Here is a 17,280-nt window from a genome sequence, read left to right on the forward strand (position 1 = left end):
TAAGTGCTCACAAAAAGTACCAAAATATAGTGGTAGAGAGATTTCGAAGGCAAGCTGCAGAAGATAAGTTTCACTTCCCCCCAACACAACTCATGGTCAGCTCCACCAGGTAGAACTACATAGTAATTTAGATTAGGAATTTCAAAATCATTTCGAAAGAAATTCGTTACTCTCCAAGTCTCTCACTCTCATAATATTTTTCAAATCTATCAGACTCTTGGTATCACAATGCACCTCTCTCCGCCCTAAGTCAGAATACATGAGACATATATGTAGGAGGAGAAACAAATTATTGTCATAAAGGAGGAGTAATATGCTTGCCTTGAATTCCATTTAGAGGAGTATAACTCATGCCATTAAGGAGAGGTATGAATGCCTTAGTTAAGGATAGTGTAACTTATCCATTAATGAGAGTGTAAGAGGAATCTTTTATGACATGTCTTTAATAAGTGTAAGAAGAATATGCCATTCTTTGATGAATGCATAAAATAGAGTGTAATGTATTATTAAAAGAGAGAGATTTACATAGGGCCATGAGAGCCATCAAGGAGAGAGGTGTGAAGTGATTGAGGAGATCAAGGTGACTTGTAATTCCATTTTAATAATAATATCATAGTCTCATAAAAGATAATAATAGTATTAATAATATTTATAATATTGAGGATTAAGTTGAGATTGAAGTAGTAGGATTGATTAATGATAAGTTAAGTGATTTTCCTTCAACTATACTTGATTGCCAATTTATGTAAGGTGATTTACTATTTTTGGAAAGTCATGCTTGAGATGCTAGACATGACTTTCTATTTCTATAAATTTACTCTAGGATTATTAGAAAAGAGGTTTTATTAAGGAAATTCATCCCTGAGCTTCCCATGAGTTGTATTTTTCTTTCGGAGAATAGGGATTCCATACCCCTATTGGGTGCATCTCCATGCCTTAGTAGATTGAGGACTCTGTGCCCTGATCTACTCTAAAGATCCAAGATTCCACACCTTGATCTTTTTAAATATTCACGACTCTGCACCCTAAACAATTTATTATAGATAAAGAACTCCATGTCCTTATCTTTCATGGATTTACAACTCTGTGCTGTAAATTCCATGGCTTCTCATCTACTTTGCTTTGAAACTACATGCTTCACCTTAAGGTACTAATTTTGAGCTCATACCCATCTGATAGTTCATTGGAGAGGCCTTGCTCCAAGACCTACACATATAAAAATTTCATAGATCAAAGGAATCATTGAATTTCATAATTAACTTATCCACATTTTACCAAAGATTGTGTATGACTTCCATAACCATTTTGGTTCTAAAGAGATGACTTCCGCAAGAATTTAAAATTTGAACATCCTAGTTTGAAAATAACCATGTTCCATATCACATCCTACTCAATACTAGATTAAGCATATAAAATCATAAAAATCATGTAACATGACTTCCATAGTCATTTATAATTTGAGCATCCTTGTTTGCAAATAACTATGTCCCCTACCACATCTTCCTCATTACAATATTAAACATATATAATCATATAAATCATGTATCATGCATAAACCATAATTAACCATATGTTCCACATAACCATGATCATCCATGGATCTATGTGTCTCAATCATGAATCAACATCCATGTCATACGCCTATTGCCAAACTAAGATACCAAATGAGAAAACATCGATAATATGCTCTTAACCAAAATCAATTCTTATACACACAACCATAGATATTATCCTAAGCACACAACAACTAGGTGGCCCAAAAAAGGTCTCTAGCATATAGTCATGTACATAATTTTCTCACGCATAGTATTATATCATTATATCAAAATCACCCTCTCTAAGTGTCATCAAATCTATCTAACCAAGAAGGGACACTACAACTTCTGACGAATTTGTCTAGATCTACTCTAAATCGCTTTCCACTTTGCGTAGATCCAGTTTGACCTCTCTTAAAGATTAATGTAAAGGCATAACCCCTTTGTCACACAACATCATTTTAATCTATGCCTTTAGTGATTTCAGGTACTTACCTCTCAGACCTTTGAAGAATTGGCGTTCAGCTTCACTATAAGAAACATATGTATTTATTATAGTTTCAGTGATGAAACCGCCCAAGATATTACCAATCCAGTAATTAGCAGCTTGGGAAACCTTATAATCATATCTTTCAAGATGTTTGACTAATTCGGGAGTTGACACGATAGGATCGTCATGCTTCCAAGTAGGTTCTCTATCTACTAATTTGGAAAACCACTGTTGTAATTTGGAAGGGAACGTCGAAAAGAAAACTTAGTGCACTTTTGTGTAGAGATATCTTTGTAACCACCTTTCTTTTAGAAAACGTGAATTCCAATTATCCTGTGTTGTAAAGTTGGGAAACTTCTGATATATCCACTTCTTGATTTATTTCTTAGTTGGTCTCCACGGACACCACATCACACATCCATCATATAGATCTTGCTCTCAGAAATGGGATCATTTGTTGGGTCGAGGGAGCTTGGACCTAGGTTCAGAGTTAGCTACGCTAACCAAAAAAGCCTACACTATCTATCATTTTGGAAGTAACCTTCTTAACGCAGGTTGCAGTCTCACCCGAGGCAGTATTGGGGGATGCTAGAACCATGTTTCTGCATCCAAAAGGCTATGTGATGTAGGGGTAAGGCATTTCTTCAGTTTAAGGCTTGATCTGACCTTCATGAACCCTTATCCTCAGAATCCCTAAATTTAAATTAATTCCAATTAAACATATTTATGAGCTTCGCCTAAGGTTCTACTCATGCATAAAATAAAATATAACAATAGATTCAGATATTCACAATGCATTTAAGATAATAATATAGATAAATGGCATTCAACTGCGTATAAATACAGAAAACACATAGGTATATAGTTCGGACACATAATTGCTTCAAATACTCTTTATTATTCGAGATCTTCAATACATATACTTTCAGACCCTGGACACACAGTTGCAGGGGCCCACACACTCAGCTACGGACTTACAAAGATCTTCGTGCACATAGAAGCAGGAGCCTTCCCCTTCGCCCAAATACAGAATAGAAAAATTCCGACTCTAAGCATCAATCATGACATTGAACTTCCTTTTTTGAACTGAACTTCCTAATGACTCCTCAATGACTCCCTTTTATAGTGTTTCCATTACATTACCATGGTCCATGAACTATGGGTGGAGCTTATACAATTCATCCCTTGGCAAAATAAGGTTCTTTGACTTACCTAAATGCCCCTTTGACTCTTACCAACATGTGTTACTCACACACCACTCTTGAAAATGGGGAGACTTTACAATATCTTATCAAAATTTTACTTAATACTTAGAAAAATTAACCGTGGGGGACCCCATCCCAACACTCAGCCACTTTCTCCTCTGTTGCTACCTTAACAGACTTTGTCTCAACCCACTCTATCAAATAATGAGTGCATACAATGATGTACTTTTTTCCCCTGCTGGTGGATCAATTAGCTCAATGAAATCCATGCACTACTTGTGAAATGGATATATAGCAACCTAAGTTTTCAGGGGAATTTAACCATTGGGAGTAGGTTTCCCCATCCTATGGAATTGATCACATCAACTGATGTATCTTCTTGCATCTTGGTGGAGCATGGGCTAGTAGTACCTAGCTTGTAGAACCTTGAAAGATATCCTCTTGGCAGAAAAGTGACCTCCACAAGGCCCATAATAACAGGGTAAGTGGATGTCAAAGACTTCCTCTTCCCTGACACATATCCTCAACATTTGATCTAGTCCCAGCTTGAAGATATTTCCCCCAATCCAAGTGAAAGGGGCACTCTTCCTTACAATCCTTCTCTTCTCCTTGGATGAAAGATTTCGAGGGAACTTAGTACCAAGTAGGTAGTTGGCTATGTGAGAAAAGAATGGAAAGAGCACTAAAATAGAAAATAAGTTCTCATCTGGTATTTGATCATCAACCATTCCTTCCTCACCTGCAGGCAAAGAAAGTCTAGACATAAAAATCTGCAACTACATTTTCTTGACGTGGCTTATCAATGATAGTTAAATCAAACTCTCGTAATAGACGAAACCATCTAATAATTGTATCATTCACATTAGGCTTGTTCATTAAGTACTTGATATCTGCGTGGTTTGTATGCACAAAAGTTTGATAAACAATGATGTAGTGTGTGAGTTTATTCTAGGAGTGGAAAACAATTAGGTGTTCCTTCTCAGTGATAGTGTAATTAAATTCATCCTTAGACATATTTTTGCTAATAAAATAAAGGGCATGATGCAACTTATCATCTATCTGGCCTATAGATACTCCTACAACTTTTTCATATGCATCTGCATGGATGTGGAAAGGAAGAACCCAATTGGGGCCTCTAAGTGTGGGTGGAGTTGTCAATTTGTCCTCTAGGATCTCTAGGGCCTCTTGGCAACTATCTCACCAAAAAAATTCAGAGTCCTTGGTCAACAATCCAAACAATGGTGAGGATACTTTGCTGAATTATTTTATAAACCTCCTATAATATCTAGCTAAGGCAAAGAATCTCCTAACACCCCTCTGCTTTTGAGGAGTAGGGACCCTTTTTATGATGGAATTTTTTTTGGGTCCACTTGTATTCCCTCCGGAGATATTGAATGGCCAAGGATAGTCCCTGCATTCATCAAGAATTCACACTTCTCAGGACTAAGTGAGAGGCTCATTTCAATGCACTTATTTAGGACTTTCCCCAAGTTAGGGAGAGCCTCTAGGAAGTCACACCCATAGGGAGTGAAATCATCCATGTAGATCTCTAAATAGTCATGGACTAGCTGAGAAAATATGTTCAAAAATTCCCTTTGAAAAGTGGAAAGGACATTACATAATAAAAAATGAAGGAACCTATAAGAAAAGGTACCCCAAGGAAAAGTAAATGTAGTTTTATCTTGCTCCTCTAGGTTGATTTGGATATCATTATAACCACCAAATCCATCCAGGAAAGAGAAGAACTTCTTCCGTGCAAGACCATCCAAGACTTGATCAATTAAAGGTAAATGGAAATTTTCGTTTTTAGTCACTTTGTTAAGCTCTCTGTAATCCACACAGAACCTCCACTTTCCATTCTTCTTTGGGAGCAAAACTAAAGGGGACACCAACTCACTATCTGATATGGGGTAAATGAACCCTGCATCCAACAACTTTTAAAACTCTTTCTTGACTATGCTTTTGAGTGCTAGTTTCATTATCCTTTAAGGTTGGTGCACTGGTATGCATCCCTCCTTGATGTATATGTGATGAGTACACACCAAAGGATGTACTCACTTCATTTCTTTATAGCTCCAGGCAAAATCATCTAAATTCTCTCTCAGCATGTTGCAAAACTTCTCTTCCTGGTTGGATGAGAGAGAGAGAGATTGATCCTCAAGGTTTTAGATGGACCACATTTTGCCACTTTGACATGAGCAGGACTTGGGTCCACTAGGCGTAATGGAGTCCAAGGATTATCCTCAGATTTCTTCACAAGCTCATCAAGAGGCATGGAGTTGGGGGGTTGGGTCTAGAGGATTTGGTCAATGAGATCATCTTCATAAGCTTTCCACCCTCCTATAATAGCATCTAGGGTACATATTGGATGGGATGTGGTATGATACACTTCATCTTCCTCCTCCTCTTCAGACCATAGGGGTAATTCATTCTCTAAGGTATAGTTGAGTAGGATGGTACAATACCAATTGTTTGAACAAATACCCATTCTTAATGTTCATGTTCCCAACTTTGAAGCTATTGTAAGAATCAAAAGTGGCTAGCGATGGTCTTCCAAGGGTGAGAGGATAACCATTGAATTTGGTCTTTGGATGGAGGACTAGGAAGTCAACAAGATACTACCAAGAATCAATAAAGACTATTACATCCTCAACAACTCCATCAGGAGCCACTATGGACCTATCTACAAGTTGCAGCATTCTTGTGGTCTTTCTCAAAGATCCTCGGAGATTTATTTTGAGCATGATTTCCTTATCCATCACATTGATGGAAACCCCAATATCAATTAAGGTGTGAGGGACAATGATACCATCAATTTGCACATCTATCACATGATTTCCAGGGTATATGTACTTTGGGCAAATCACTCTCCCTCATATTATATCAGACACTTAACCAATGACATTAATGCGAGGTGTGTCTTTCTTTATCGTCCAAGGATGTTTGAAGAATTTCTCTTTTATCATCTTATTGTATATGGGAACATCCTTGATAGTTTGGAGGAGTGGGAGTTTAACATAGAATTTTTTCAATTCTCCCAAAAGTTCAGTCTCTTATGGGGTGTGCTAGTTAGGGTGGATCAATCTTTCAGGAAAAGGAGGCAGATTGGATTTAGGAGCACTCTCTTCCTTTTCTTGTTCAAGCTCCTCAAGTGGAGATGGAGGTTGGTTATCTGAGAACAATCTTCCAAAACTAAGGTTGATTTCTTGAATCTCCATAACATAGGCAAGGTAAGATATCTCTCCACTATATACATGTTCTACCTGCTTGTTGTTGGGGTTAAGATTTGGTGGAGAAGGCATTTGAGGTTTCTTAGGTGGAGTAGGATGAATGAGTTGTGGTTAAGATGGAGGTGGAGGCAGTAAAGCAGGTGGTTGGTCAAACGGAGGCCTCCAACCTTCTGATGGGGTATTCCATTGACGATGTGTAGAAGCGTAGGGCTGAAATGGTTGATTGGTAGGTTGGGCAGGATATTGAGGTGAATAAGACCAAGGAGAAGGTGTGGACCATGAAGGATGAGTAGGAAAATACTAAGGGGGTAGGGGTGCATTCTAATTGGGATGGTAATAGGAATAGGATGCACCTTGCATGATCTCTTGGTATGGTCAAGGTCCTTGAGGCCTCCCTTGATTAATGTAACAAAGTTGTTCAACCCCACCTTCTACCCCTTGGTATAGAACTTTGAATCTAAGAAAATAAGGACACTTATTTGTGGAATGTTTTTCCTCAGAGACTGAGAAAACCTATATAACATTTAATGGACATTGACTTTCAGGGTGCCTTATAGTTCATTTAGGGAGAAAGATAGCTAAGACTCTCTCTGCTTCCTCTTGTTTCCTCTTGATCTACATGGTGTCCATTTGTAGATAAAAGGTGTGCAACATTTCGCTTTTAAATTCCTCCAACGTGTTTCCAATTTCATTGTTGATAGATTTGGTGGATGAAGAGGAACGAGCCAAAGCTTGACTAGACCTACCCTTCTTCCTAGCAACCCTAGAATGGTTTTTGAATAGAGTCTTGATGTTGTCATAGGGTACCTGATAAATGTCCCCTTGAGACAACATGTTTATGGTTTCCAATATGCCCTCTCTGATTCCTTAAGAAGGACTAACTTGAGTGATTCAAGATCAAGGGTCCATATGGCCCTTTTACCACTGAGCTGAAACCTTTGGTCATAGTCTTCCAAAGATTCATCTAGTCCAAGAGTCATTCTAAATATTTCATCTTTAGTGTCTTTGGAACTACAATAGTCCATGTACTTCTTGTTAAAGGATTCTAGAATTTGAGCCCTGACACTATCCCTAGGTAGACCCATGAACCAGTGCAAGGCTGCCTCCTTAAGGGTGGATGGGAACAACTTCAACTTCTGGTCATTAGACATATAATCATAAGTTCTAAAAACAAAAAAAATCTCAAACAAAAGGGTATTAAGGTCCTCTGAGATTAAGGCATGGAAGTGAGGAAGGGAATAAGGGCTTATATTTTTCATCATAGCATCTCCATTAGTCTCTTTGATGGGAAAATCACCCTCATTCCCATTTTCGGCCATGGTATAGGTAGATAGAATGGTATCTTATTCTTCTTCCCAAATAGGCTCTTGAAATATCTCAGGTTGATCACCTAATGGGTCCTCTAACTCCCATGAAGTCAGAGAGGGAAGTGGACAGTCACCGAAGAAGAGTGAAGGTTAACTATTTGATGTTGTGCGGGTATTTGGCAAGAATTTCCATAAAGTATCTCTACTGCTACGAGGCATGAAAGAATTTTTTTGTTATGTGTTTTTTCAAAATCAACTGCAAAACAAGAATGAAAGAAAGAATAACATCTATCTACTAAATTCATCACAAAAATAAAAGTAGAAATTACATCTACCTAGACACCTCCTTGGAAACGATGCTAAAAAGGGATGAACCTTAGTATTGAAAAAATAATGTTCCAATGCACAAATCTACCAACTTGAATTTATAAACTCGAGGTTTCATACAAACTTAGAGGTGGCAATTCTATAGAGACAATATATGCATCATTCTACTTATGCCACCCTCAACTGGGGCACTTGATCATTAGGGTTCTAAACCTTTCCTCTATTGAACTAAAAGGAGTCTAACTACTGAAAGAAGAACGTAAAGGATCATCCTACAGCAGAGAAAGTAAATGCTTCTGAACTCAGAAATGAAATCTTCCAGCTTGTAAATGCCCTGAGAGGACCCAAATATTATGCTAAGTTATAGAAAGGAAACTATGATAACTTGCACTCAATCATCTAGCTATCAAGGTTGCTTGAAAAGAGAATATTATTCTACCATTTCATAGTTCAAGAATGCATGCATTAACTATCTAATTCATAGTTTTTGAGTAAATAAAGTTCTAATTCCTAAATTTAGAAATGAAAAAACTAATGTTGTTAGATCTTGGAGGAAAGAAAACGAGTGAAAGGATTGGTCTAGGTGGCACTTACGGTCATGGAGTCCAAAATGAGGGGCTAAACTACTCCTAAACTATGTTATCCTATCATTGCAAGTCAAAACAAGGTCAAAATAGGCTGCTACATGTGAGCTACAAGATGTTGCTATAGGATTCATGTACTGCTACAGGATGTCGTCAAATGCTACAGGAAGTTGTCCAAGAGGGTTTGCACATAAAAAGGGTGATATTAAGTGTTGGAAGGGTGTATGAAAGTTGTGGAAAGTGTGGGTAAGGTGATCATCACCCTTATCCAAGCTCTACACCTCAAGAAGGCCATATTTGTGCTAAGATGGCTTTCTCACAGTGATAAAAAATAGATGTTTAGAACATGGGTTGGTATGCCTTAAAAAAAGGTGGAGTAGACCTAGATGGAGTTGGTGAAATGGGTCTTTTCTTGTAGATCATCATCCCTACAATAACACCTACACATGTTTCTCTTTTCCCTTGAAAATTATTACATGTCTGTGGAAAATATTAACTACATTTGGAAAAGATTATCTAACTATTGCTAAGAACCTGATCTATGAGATGAACTACCTTGTAAGATACAACAATCATGAGAGGAAAAATAACATATGTAAATATTTCCAAGAAAGAATAAAAAGCCATCTAAATAATGCTAAAACTTGATCTATGTAATGAACAAGAAATCAAACTTTCCTTTTGGGTTGTGAGATTGGGGTCCACTAATCATGATCCCATGAGGGAGAGGAGATAAGGGTCACTGTCACATGATTTTTGATGGATTTTAGTCTATTGAATTGCAACAACTAATATACCCTATAAGCTAATGGGAACATAAATAAGAAACGACTTAATCAATCTTCCAAAGTAAAAGAAACATGAATAAACTTCGACAATTAATCAACATTCTAGACTAAGAATATAGATATAGGAGAGGAATTTATTTTGTTACGGTTGGGCCCTAACCCAAGATCTTCAGCCCTCTAATTCAAATCAGTGTTGGATCAAAACAAAATTTCTCATTATCATTCAAAAAGTGTCAAATACATCATAAAAATAAGAATCAAATATGCTCCAACTTAATGGCCTCTTGGATATAGTAGAACTTTGAATCCTATTGAATCCCTTAGTTTGTTTATTTATAAAAAAGTGGAGCTATGAATAGATCCCTAGAAAATAGGGATATTTGACTTCGTAGCTAGAGAATAGGTGAATATAACTCTTCCTTGACTTGCACTGCCTCGACTGACAATGAACACAACATGCTTAGTTGCCAATGATACCAAATTGACGAGATAGAGTGGGGGATCTTTGACAGGTTTGAGGAATTAAGTAGGTGGACCACCTCTATAATCCCTCTTTCTTGTCTACTACAAGCTCCTAAACTCAAATTAACTCAAAATTGCTCCAATTTCTGCATTTAATACACATTAGGCCAAATGAGATAGTAAAAAATCTTTACTCCTCAGAATAAGCATAATCTAACAAAATTTGTAGATAAATGTGAGGAAAAGATAGTTTAATAAGTTGGAGGATGGCTTTGTGATCCATATAATATACCTATTGATAAGCCTCATCATGATCCATCTATGACACATGATAATAGTAGAGTTTAGAGTACATTAGTGGTGAGGCCATCATAAAAAGTAAATTATGGTACATATTGTTACTCTTAATTTTGTCACCATGACAAATAATCAGCAAAATTGGATCTCTCAAGATCCATCCAAGTGTCATGAAGCACTCCATTGCAAGTCAACAACTTATATACCTTGAATAAGGTATAATTTCTCGATCTCTTGGTACAAAGCCCTACTTTTGAGCATCTACACTGTTTTTCTGAAAAAAACCGCACATGTGCAGTTTATTCCAGTTTAAAATTGTGCAAAACTATGTTTTGTTTCTAAACAAAAACTGCACATGTCATTTAATAAAAAGTGAAAATAAAAAGTGAGATCTAGAAGCATAGTTGGGAGAATCATTCCCAACAGAAAGCTTGGAACTCATGTTTATACAAGCCTAATCTCATCTTTTATGGAACTAATTCCCATTCTTCAAGGAGCCCTCATCCCTCTTTTAGTGGATCTCATCCTTGGACTAAGGATCTCAAACTACTTCCTTTTGGCCTATTAATCAAGCCATGGGGGGGGAACTGAGGGAGGCTGCTGAGAGTAAGTTTATGCTGGAGTAATAAGGTTGAAGAGCTTATCATTCTTGGAGAGGATTGAGATCAATGGGAGGAGCTCCACAACATTAAGGCACAAGTTTTATAGCTCCTTTATGTTTCTGAAATTAATACAAACAAGCATTTATTCTAACTTCATTATTTAATGGATTAATTGATCAATTTCATGGATCATTTATGTTATTTATATTTGTCCATTGGAATGATGTTTGTTACTAGTCTCCTTGATAACTAGTCTGAATTATTGAATCATTTATGTTGCATATGGCTTTGATCCTTTTTTGTTTCCATATGTGCAGGTGTAGGTTCAAGCATGGAGGAGTTGCATTCAAGCACAAAGGAGGATATTCATCAAGCATGTCGTAATAAGGTATGAATTTCCTTTTCCCACCTTGTTAGCTTATGATTCAAGAAAGATAGATTCAGGGAAGGAATTAGCTTGATTGTTTGTTTGTTTCTAGTTTCCTTTTAGGATCTAGGGAGATTTCCCTTGTTAGCAAGAGGAATTTATTTTCCTAACATATTGGTGACCATATTGTGAAACGTCTTATTCTCTTCCATCTCCTTTTTTTTTATTCTCGATTTTTTTTGATAGCCTTATCTAAGTCTTGACAAGTTAATGATATTTTAGATTTTGTGGTTTGTTTGGATACCTTTTATCTTTTCTTTAAGTTTCTCTACCTGCACGGTTTGTGTTTAGAAATAGAGCACATATCTCTGTAGATTACATTTAGTAACAGAGCGCATGCACACTGTAATATACTGTCTAACTGCACATACTCTGAGAATTTTTGAAAAATAGATTTTCCTCTCATTAAAGTCTGATTTTTTTTTTTTTTAAGGTTTCATTACATTTTTTTATGACTCCAGTCAGTCTTCGTGTGTTCGATCGAGTGTTGTGAAGGAGTTTTCCTGAGATTTGTCCATTTTCAAGGATTGAAATGTAGGTTTTCTCAAGAATTAGTGTTTTGATGAGATGTGCTTCTTTTGCTGCATTGAAAACATAAGTCGTTTTTATTCCAGTACTGAAGTTTAATCAAAATTACACTTTAAACAGTGATTTCATAATATTCATTCAAGCATTTTTCATTTTAAGGATTTCATTTGGTGTTTTGAATTTTGATTTCCTTTGGTCATTGCTCAAATATTTGTCTCAGTTTCTTAACAATTTTTGCATGTTTTTGCTTTCATTTTTGCAAAAACATTTGTGTCTGGGTGTTAGTTTCCTTTGAGTGCTATTATTTTTTATCTTTGGAATTTTCACCCAATTTCGTTTACTTACACGATTGGTTCTTTAGTTGTACTAGTGAAGGTAAAGAATCTTGTTGTTATTTCGCTGCTTTGGAATAATCTTGTGTTTATTTTGAAGAATTATCTTGCATATATTACATTTGCATGGTTAGAATCCTCAATTCATAAACCAAAACTGTGCATAGATTACATTTGCATAGTGTTCACAAAAATTGTGCATAGATTACATTTGCAAAGTGTTCACAGGAATTGTGCATAGATTACATTTGCATAGTGTTCACAAGAATTGTGCATAGATTACATTTGCATAGTGTTCACAGGAATTGTGCATAGATTACATTTGCATAGTTTTCAGACAAATTATGCATAGATTACATTCCATGTTTGGAAACTTAGAGATTTGAGTTGCATTGAAAAATTAGAAATGATACATTTTGGAGTTAATATTTTAAATAAGAACCTCTTTACTTACTCTAGCTAGAATTCATCGAAATGGAAAGATTACAAATTTCATATTTGTTGCATTAGAGTTTTGATTCAAATCATAATACCATCAATTTCATGACCATTTACATATTGGCTAAAGAACAACTTAATAGTACATTGCTAATTAAAATTCATCTATAATTTTACATTTTTTAGGGCTTTTTCCACCTACAATAGCTTAAGTATAGGGATTTGGAATAGGGAAGGAATTAAACATTCCAAAGATACAAACAATCAATATAATCTTCAGTTAGAGAGAGAAAATCCAATTATTTCAGTTTTTCTCTCGGAAGCTCTTCTTGTACATGAGTTAAGTACGAGATCATGTCGAATCTGGTGAAGTGATCGTACCCACTTCATCGAGCTAGATATAGTGATTTTCATATATTACAATGGTACCGAAAGGCACTTGGGGTCACTTGAAAGTAAACCTCCAATTGATCATGGGGAGGAACCTTCAAGGGGATTGAGGTTGTTACTATGCCCTTGCATGTACGTATGATCTACGAGTGTCCCCCCAGGTAAAATTGTTTTAGTTGGTAAACTTAGTGACCATAATCCTAGGGCTCCACCTAAGGTGATGGTAGAGGGAAGGTCTTGCTGTATTTGGAACAAATGTTGACTAGACTCACTTGGACTTTTTGGAGGGTAATCTTTGCTCGAGATGGCATAAGCAAAGTTACTTGCACTAGACTGTTTCATTAAGAATGTTCTCAGGATAACTGGTTCCAAACACTCATATCTATAAAGATTTTCACTTTGATATTTGTGACATTGGATTTCATCACCAACTAGTAAATATTGATCTTTGTGAAAGTTAAGTTTGTATGGTTTGAATCCATATATTTTTTAGCATGTGTTACATTGTTTGTTTTTACTTTTTACAAGACCTTAGGTGTGGATTGTGAATATTATTTAATTTTAGTAATAGAAACTTATTTGGATTGAATCTAATGGATACCCATTCGGAAGTTACCAATCAAGGAAATCCCATTAATGATAATCCTATTCCTTTCCCCAATATTGCAAATGCCAGTCCTCCTTATATGGCTACATTGTCACTTCTCGTATTCACAATAGGTTTACGTGTATGGTTGTCCTCAACTTCCTTATTTCGGACAAATACTCCATTTCTACTAGCTGAATCGAGTTCACCATCTCAACATCACCAACCTACTATTGACCCTTTACTTTCTTCACCCAACATGTTTTCCACCCATTCTTATTCCTCGCTTGGTAAAAGCCTTGATGCTAGTAACCAAGTGACTAAGAATAAGAAGAGAGGGAAGAAGAAGAAGAAGCAACATAAGGGAGTAGTCAACCAGCCAACCATGGTCGTAAGTATTGGTAATGTTGAGGGAACTTCTACAGTGCATTGTAAGCTCAAATACCCTTGCACGATTTGTAAGGGTGTTTGGCTCATAAATGAAATGGGATCTACCATTCTCCTTCAATTAAGGCTTCTTGATCCTCAAGTATTGAATGATTGACTCCATCATGTTAGAAAATTGAATCTACTTCAAACCATGTCTCTCTTGAGGTGTTGATTGTGAATTTTTTGACCCGCATGACTATCAATGAAAAAGCCACGAGGGTTTTCCAAACTTTCTTTAGAGCACCTGCAAGGTTTTATTTTTTAGCTAAAATTTAGGACAGCCTTTTATTTTTTTCCTTTCATAATGTTTTCAATTGAAAATGTGTCCTCTATATATGTCGCTTACTGAATATGAGTGCCATCTACTGTGTAGAAATGACTGTACCATTTTTTCATAATAATAAGGTTCATAGAGTTTGTGATTTTCCACATTGACCATTGAGTAAATGTGAATGTATGGGGGTGAATTGAGTCTGTAGGTGTTATCTCCCACATTTTCTAGTATTTGAAAGGACCATACTAGAAAACCTTGAATTTCTTTCTAGGAACATGTAGTGTCTCCTTGTTGAATTGTAACCATATATTATCTCCAACCTTGAACGATTTGTCTATTATGTGTTGATCATATCTAGCATTGTATTTTTCTTGTGACTTTTGCATTGTCTCTTGTACCTATACATGGATTTTTTTATGTTTTATACAAATATTTTTTCCCTTAAGGAATCCCCTATAAGTTCCTTCCTTACTCCTCATTTCTTCCCATATGCAATATCTAAAGGTGAAGGTGGTAAATACCAAAAACTAGCTTGAAATGGGGGATTACTAGTACAAGCATGGATTATCATTATAAGAGTGTTGTATATTACATTATGGTAATTTTTAGGTAAAAATAGTCCTCAAAATAAAAAAATGTAATAAAAAAAATTAACTTGATAAGAACCAATAGGGTTCAAGATTATGATGCCATCCCGAAGGGAAAAAATATTGACGGAAAAGAAGAAAACTACTTTTTTTTATTGTATTTTTAACTAATATCCTTATAGTTTTACCTAAATGTGAAGTGTTGACACTCATTGGATGTGGAATTAAATTCCACATCCAATGCGTACCCACTATGCATTCTTTTGAGTAGACCCACATTGAAAAAAATTGAAAATATATGAAAAAGACACATTCAACATGCTTCTTTCATGTATTTTCAATTTCTTTTAATGTGGGTCTACTTAGAAGTATGTAGAGTGGGTACTCGTTGGGCACGAAATTCAATATGTATCCAACAAGTGTCCTCTATTTACATTTGGGAAAACTTATAAGTAGAGATGTCAAAGATACAATAAGAACAATAGTTTTTTTTTTCTTGAAAAGATCATCACTTTTTATTTATTATTCTAGCTATTATTTTATTATTTTCCTTAGGAGGCCCATCTTAGAACTCAAAATTTCCCTGATGACCATATTTTCATCCCATGTCCTCAAATTCTTATTATTGTAACCCCCTAAAACATTGTGCCAAAGTCCCGATGACTACATTTGTTTGCCCATCTATTTCTGGATGGAATGTTACATACCCCTTCAAGATTGTCACCATATTCTCACACTATATAGTCCAAAATGCCCTGAGAAATATTGTGTCCCTATTTGAAAGGATTCTCCTTGGTATCACAAATTATAACTAGCCCTATCCAAAGAACAAGTTTGCTTCTTCTTGCCCACTGGTGCTCTTTTTATAAGGCATGATAGAACACGTCTTGTTGAACCTATCAACTAACACAAACAAGTACCATCCTATTTTTTGTTAAACCTCCCACAAATTCCATCAAAAGTATTTCCAAAGATGAGTGGGTATAGTGAAGGGATGATATATACCTTATTTCATGTTACTATATTTGTTGGTATAATAAAGTACGCATCCTCTTATGAGCATAGATACATGTTCTTACATCTTGGGTCAGTACACATACCTTTGCAAGTTGGAAATTTTATTCCCTACACTGAAATACCCTACAACATTGGCTATGTGAGCCTCTCTAGTTAGCTGTAATCACTCATTTTTATGAACACATAACTTATCCAACCTGTAGAGTAACTCATCGTGGAGATGGTAGTCAATGGTGTGTTCAACATCGTGCAAATGTCTCTAGATTTGAAACTACTCAAATACTTCCTTGAAGTCCTCATCCTGTGAATATGCCTCTTTGTATGCATCATGAGTGAATGGAGCCATGTGCATCAAAGTTATCTTTGTTGTGGGTGGTCTTGAAAGTATGTCGACCAACTTGTTTGTGTCTCCCTTATTATACTTTGTAACTAAATTAAACTTTTATAGAAACCCCATTCACTTATATTTCCTATTCAATTGTAGCCTACTATGGGGTTGTAGGTAATATAGTGGCTATTCATTTGTGTGGATTACTATCTCCTTTCATATTGGATAGTGTTTTCACTTATTCACATCTTTCACCAGGGCATAGAGATCCTGGTTGTAGGTAGGGTAGTTGATAAGTTCCCAATGAAATACTTTAGGATTGTACAATACATGTCTTCCTCCCTACATCAATACTACTACCATAACATACCCACTTGCGTTTGTCACCAATTTGAACAGTTTTTGCATGTTCGGTAATTCTAGAATAGATTCTTGACTTCACTCCATATTTAGCTCCTCAAAATTCCTCTATTGACCCTTTCCATACATGAAACTCTTTCAACTTGCTATTATGGCATGGATTTTTGATGTTATCGTTGAAAATGAGGCTTTGAATTTCCTTAGGTACTATGTTTCCCCAATGAAATACTAATAAAATGGCCTCCATATTTGCAGGATATATCTTTACCTGTCCTCCACCAGTCACATACCCTAGATACACCAAAGTCTATTGTGAAAACCCATACTTATTGAGAGTTTGTAGTTGCTAGTCCTTCCTTAATGTCTATAGCAACTGAATCAAATGTGAGATGTGCTCCTCTTAGATAAAATTGTATAACAATATATCATCCAATTATAAAATAACAAATGAATCTATAAATGGGCACAATATATCATTCATTAACCTTATAAATGTAGCTAGTGCATTACATAAATCAAATGGCATGACTAAGGACTCATACAAACCTTCCTTGGTTTGAAGGTCATCTTCTAGGTATCTTCTTCTCTTACTTGAGCCTAGTGATATCTAGACTCTAATTCCAACTTGGTAAATTATTTTTCTTTCAACAACTAATCTAACAGTTCATATATTCTAGGCAAGGGGTATCTATATTTGAGCATATTTTTTTTTTAAACCTTGTAACATATACACATTCACTAAGTCCCATCCTTATTT

Source organism: Pinus tabuliformis, chromosome 4_2 (assembly GCF_031772625.1).
Source record: "Pinus tabuliformis cultivar Carrire ecotype Pingquan chromosome 4_2, CPIR1, whole genome shotgun sequence".
NCBI classification, from domain to species: domain Eukaryota; kingdom Viridiplantae; phylum Streptophyta; class Pinopsida; order Pinales; family Pinaceae; genus Pinus; species Pinus tabuliformis.